This window comes from Callithrix jacchus, chromosome 7 (assembly GCF_049354715.1).
Source record: "Callithrix jacchus isolate 240 chromosome 7, calJac240_pri, whole genome shotgun sequence".
NCBI classification, from domain to species: Eukaryota; Metazoa; Chordata; class Mammalia; order Primates; family Cebidae; genus Callithrix; species Callithrix jacchus.
The window spans coordinates 55,366,371-55,372,370 of NC_133508.1; the positions used below are offsets into that span (position 1 = coordinate 55,366,371).

At 49.8% G+C, this 6,000-nt stretch overlaps 1 long non-coding RNA gene across 1 annotated transcript in view; it reads right to left on the reverse strand.

Moving 5' to 3' along the window:
* Positions 1-4,328, reverse strand: part of LOC144577143 (uncharacterized) — an 80,947-nt gene extending 76,619 nt beyond the window's left edge. The window contains exon 1 of the long non-coding RNA XR_013520446.1: positions 4,118-4,328. This is a non-coding gene — a long non-coding RNA (uncharacterized LOC144577143). The remainder of the gene's footprint in view (positions 1-4,117) is intronic.
* Positions 4,329-6,000: the final 1,672 nt, after the last annotated feature.

Sequence of the window (6,000 nt, forward strand, 5' to 3'; positions counted from 1 at the left end):
CCAGGACACCCAGGCAGCAGCTCACATTCTGTCCTTGTGAAGGTGCCAAGGCTGGGAAAGCTCACTGGGGCATCCACGTTCAGATGATTCACAGGCCCAGGTGGTCAGGGACAAGGCCTTATGGGCCAGGTTTTCAGAATCTAAGCACCTTCAGGGGAGTCTATGTTTTCTGCTGAATGATGTGGGGTAACAGAGGACCAGAACTTAGGGAGAGATTATGGAAACGGGATTCAGGAATTGAGATCACCAAGTTGAGTCTCTGCTTCCTAGAAATATGAGCCTGGAACAAAGGGGTAGAGTAAACCAGGAGAAACAGAATGTGAGCAGCTCCTCCTGTGCCTCCATTGACCCTCAGGCTCCATGGGAACACTTCCACTTTCCTATGCCAGGCCCAGAGGCAGGCTTCTCCCTGGAGGGGGTGCCACTTGAGGGAGCAGTGACAGAGAGTCTGGGGCCTCCGCCGGGCCCAAATCTCTCCCCAGTCACTTTTGCTCAACACCCCTATGTGAGCTTCTGATTGCTACTGCCCCATGGACTTAGTGACTCAAAAGAACACTCTCTTACAGTTAGTTCTGGAAATCAGACATCTGATACGGCTATCACTGGGCTAAAATCAAAGTGCCAGTAGGGCTGGGTTCCATTCTGGAGACTCTTGGGAGAACCCATTTTATGCCATTTCTCCTAGTCTTTTGAGGCTGCCAGCATCCCTGGGCTCCTGGCCCCATCCTCTGTCTTCAGAGCCAGCAATGGCTGCCTGAGTCCATCTCACACCTCACTGCTCAGACAGACTCTCCTGCCCCTCCTTCCACTTTTAAGGACTCCTGAGATCACACTGAGCCCCACAAAACAACCCAGGACACCCTCCCTGTTTTAAGGTCAGCTAATCAGCAACCTGTATCCCACCTGAAGCCTTCATTCTCCTTCTCTCTGTAGCCTGACACAGTCAAAGGTTCAGGGCATTAAGACATGAACATCTTTGCACGGTTGTTACTCTGCTACCATACTCCTCACCCCAGATCCAGTGACTATTCTAGGGACACCTCCTGTATTTCGAGGACGTTCACACACAGTCATCTCACTTCTTCCCCTAACCACCCTGGCAGGTCGGGGATATTACACCAGGCCATCTGTGATTTTCAGGGTCTCTGAGCACTTTTGCCTTGATTCACAAAAATAAAAATAAAAACAAAGCAAAACAAACAAAAAAAAACACTCTTTAATTCTATTTTCTTACAGTGGTAGAAACATAAATATAATCTAAGCTAGATTACATTACTTTTTAGTTTCTGATTTTAAAAAGAAATTAAGACACTTCATGGGCCCCTAAAAGTGTCTCGGCCCCCAGCCTGCTATGGTCAATGTCGGCCCTGGGAAGAGGTGATGCGACTGGGCCAGGCCAGCAAAAGGCAGAGCCAGGGCCATTCCTGGGGCCCCTGCCACTAGAACAGAGCTATCCTCACAAAACAACTCTTGGCAGAATCGTATTCAGCTATGGGGACACTGGAGCTCATTTGGCCCAAGGCCCTTATTTTACAGATGGGAATTAAGTGCCCAGAAATGGCGTACTGTGCTCTTAGGGACACACAGAGTGTCAATGCTATAACCAGGACCAGGACCTGGTCTCCTGATTGTCCATCTAGGACTCTTTCCTTACCCCAGCTCCTCCTGCTGCTCTACACACACACACACACACACACACACCCTCCCTGTCATCAAGCGTGCAGTGTCAATATTAACTTTGGTAACAGCTGTATTGACTGTTCTCTACTTCTGAGCTGTTTAGGATCTACTCTATGCACTCATTTTACAGGGGAAACTGAGGCTGGACCAGGAATGACCCCAGCCAAAGCCACTCAGCCAGTACGAGGAAAGTCAGCCCAGTTCTCCCGACTCCCGATCCTGCTTCTGGCTCTGCCGAGACCTTGCCCACACAAGTGTTCTGTACAGCTGATCACAGATGTCTGCAGCAACCTCCCTTTGAGCTCACCAGCCTACAGAGGCAGAGACTGTGTGACTGGAAGGTTCTGGAAGAGTAGGTTCCACGTCCTCCCCAACCAGACTTGGCACAGTAGCTGCCTCAGACTCAGATCTGGAGCAAGAAAAACCAGTTCCAGGAAACTGCTCTGGGGCTACTTGGGGTCACCTTCCTGCCTTGACTTTAACTCTGCCATGGGGAGAGGCAATGTGACCAGGTACTAGGCAGGGGTTACTGGGAAGAGCCTGAGGTTCAGAGCCTGCACTGCAGAGGGGTGGTGGGCCTCCCCTAGGTACTTCTGGTTTTTATTCCATGTCATTTAGCCCCTCTGAGCCTCATTTTTCCCACCTAGGAGTAATAATAATATCTAGTTGTCCAGGCACGCTGCCTCATGCCTGCAATCCTAGCACTTTGGGAAGCTACAGTGGGAGAATTGCTTGAGGCTAGGAGGTCGAGATCATCCTGGGCAACATAGTGAGATCTCATTTTTACAAAAAAGAAAAAAAAAAGCCAGGCGTGGTAGTGTACACCTGTGTCCCAGCTACTCAGAGAATAAGGCAGGAGGATCATTTGAGCCCAGGAGTTCAAGGCTTCAGTGAGCCATGATCACACCACCTCTTCAGTATGGACAATAGAGTGAGATCCTGTTTCTAAATAGTAGTAATGATAATAACAATATCTCCCCGGGTTGTTGTTGAGCATTAAATGAGGTGCTTAGCACAGCGTGTGGCTCATAGTGAGGGCAAAATGAATGTTCATTACAATTTTCATTGTTAGAATTAATAACTATTTGCGGGACGTGAAGTAGCCGATGCTTGAACTGTCTCCAGAAGATCAAGAGAAACTGATAGGTTAGGGAAGGAAAGCACAGCCTCTGAGAGGAATGGTGTAGGAGCAGAAGCCGAGGCCGGAAGGGAAGCAGAGGGTGGGGCACTGACTAAAAACTCCCACGTGGCCTCCAGCACCACAGAAAAGCTGCTGATGGGGCCTCAAGGCTGACAGAACCTTAGATCTCTACCCACTGTCCTCTGCAGCTTCCCACTGGTGGAACACAAAGTTCAGGATCTTGCATCACAGGAGAGAAATTTCCAATTCCCCACCCATTTTGCAGATGGGGAAACTGAGGCCTGGAGAACAGGAGTCGCCTGTCCAAAAATGCACAACAATTTCATGACAATGGTGGAACCCAAACCCTGGGTCCCCTAAGTTTTGAAGGAAATAATTGTTCGCTGTGTTTTTGGAGACTTCAAGTCTTCAAATCATTCAGCTATCCTAAAAACAGGTTTGCTTTTCTTTTTGTTTTATTTCAAACCTTATCTGACATGTCACTCAACACAGTCTGCTTGTCCCGTTAGCCCTGAGAACAGCCTTAAGAAAGAATGTTGTTCCCCTCCCCGTGTCCATGTGTTCTCATAGGGGGAAGAGCATTAGAGAAAAGAGCTAATGTGTGCTGGGCTTAATACCTAGGTGATGAGTTGATAGGTGCAGCAAACCACCATGGCACACGTTTACCTGTGCAGCAAACCTGCACACTTGCACATGTACCCCAGAACTTAAAAAATATTTAAAAAAAAAAAAGAAAGAAAGAATGGGCTGGGTGTGGTGGCTCATGCCTGTAGTCCCAACACTTTGGGAGGCTGAGGCAGGCAGATCATGAGGTCAGGAGTTTGAGATCAGCTTGTCCAGCATGGTGAAACCCTGTCTCTCCTAAAAATACAAAAGTTAGCAGGGCATGGTGGTGTGCCCCTGTAGTCCCAGCTACTCCAGAGGCTGAGGCAGGAGAATTGCTTGAACCTGGGAAGTTGCAGTGAGCCAAGATTGAGCTGCTGTGCTCCAGCCTAGGCAACAGAGTAAGACTCCATCACAAAGAAAGCAAGAAAGAGGGAAGGAAGGAAAGAAGAGAGGGAGGAAGGAAGGAAGGAAGCAGGTAGGGAAGGAGAGAGGGAAGGAAGGAAGGAAGGAAGGAAGGAAGGAAGGAAGGAAGGAAGGAAGGAAGGAAGGAAGGAAGGAAGGAAGGAAGGAAGGAAGGAAGGGAAGGAAAGATTGCTCAGCCCATAGACTGCAGCCGGCTCCACTCCAACTGACAGCCCCTGCTCCAGCTACATCACCTACCTTCCAGCACATGCAGCTGCTCATTCCTACCTCAGAGTCTTTGCCTGAGCTGTCCTTCCTCCCAGAAAGCCCGTCCTCAGGAATCTCTCTGCAAAGCCATGTCCCCTCACTCCAGATGTTGCTCCAGCATCTCCTCTGTCCCCTTCACCTTCCAGCCCTCCCTGATGAATCTTGGCCCTGATGACACCAGCGTGTAGCCTCTTGGAAATTAAACGAAGGAACCTCATTCTGTACTGCATTCATTTGCTGTTGTTGACAAGGCAATTTTTAAAGGGCCTCTCAGTCTATTCTCATTTATTCATTTATTTATTCGACAAATGTTTATTGGACACCAACTGGGAGCCAGACCCTGTGACAGGCACTGCCTGCCCTCACGCCTGTCACCTCCCTCCTCAGAGGGCAGCCACTGAGAAGTGGATGATGCAGGAATCCCACTGCAGCCGCGCTGGGTGCGGGAGCTCTGTCTTTGTCTCAGGGTGTCTTCCTAGCCGACAGTAGGAAAGGGTCTCTCCTGTCATCACAGATGCCACCCACAGATGAGGATGTGGTCTCAGAAGCACCTTGAGTTTCCTCCTGGGTGGCAGCAGGGCTCAGTGGACAGTGTGTGGGCTCTGGAGTCAGACAGACGGGCTTCAAATCCCAACTCTGCCACCTTCAAGCCAAGGAACTTGGACGAGATCACTCCTGACTTGGACCTCAGTTTCTCCTTTGTGAAATAGCACTGGGGCCTCTGGGTAGCCACAGAGGGGGAGGGTCCGGCCTACAAACAGGTAGGGGGAATAAGAACAATCTGCAGAGTTCAAGGGCCTAAAGCTGACTTTTCACTCCCATTTGTTTATGCATTTGTGTATTTATTTATTTAGAGATGGAGTCTCACTCTGTTGTCCGGGCTGGAGTGCAGTGACAGTCTTGGCTCACTGCAACCTCCGCCTGCCGGGTTCAAGCAATCCTCCTGCCCCAGCCCCCCGAGTAGCCAATTTTCATATTTTTAGCCGAGATGGGGTTTCACCATATTGGTCAGGCTGATCTCAAACTCCTGACCTCAGGTGATCCATTCACCTCAGCCTCCCAAAGTGCTGGGATTACAGGTGTGAGCCTAGCCTTCAGTCCCCTTTATGCTGACTGGGGTCAAGTCAACTCTGTGATAGGAGAAAGTTGAACCAGGGCTCTCTAAGGCCTCTCTCAGCTCTGAGAAGCTCTGATTTCTGGAAAAGCAAGCCAGCTGCCCAGAAACAGTGGAGGCCCAGGCTCTGCCCTGAATGGTCTGTGCTTCACCTCTGGGCTCTCAGGCAGTAACTGTGTTAGTCCATTTTGTGTTGCTGTAAAGGAATACCTAAGGCTGAGTAATTTATAATGAAAAGAGGTTTATTTGGTTCACTGTTTTGCAGGCTGTGCAAGCATGGCATCAGCATTTGCTCAGCCTCTGGTGAGGCCTCAGGAAGCTTCCAGTCCTGGCAGAAGGTGAAGTGGGTATGGGTGTGTCATGTAGCAAGAGATGGAGCAAGAAAGACAGAGGGAGGAGGTACCAGGCTCTTTTTACACAATCAGATCTCTAGCAAACGAATTGAAAAAGAGCTCACTCATTATCGTGAGGACAACACCAAGCCATTCATGAGGGATCTACCCCGTGATTCAAACACCCCCACTAGGCTCACCTCCAACACGGAGGTCACATTTCCACATGAGATTTGGAGGGGACAGAACATCCAAGCATCTCAGTGATGGAAACAGAAACATGGCACCTCCAAAGACGGGGGAGAATAAAATAAGCAGCCTTCACCCATTGCCAACTGGACAGACGTGACTAAAACCATGTGACAAACAGGCCTGCCCCCTTCCAGCACAGTGCCCAGAGCCTCAGTGCAGAGCTGGGACACGATCTTGCACGATGGAACCTGGGAATCAGAACTCGG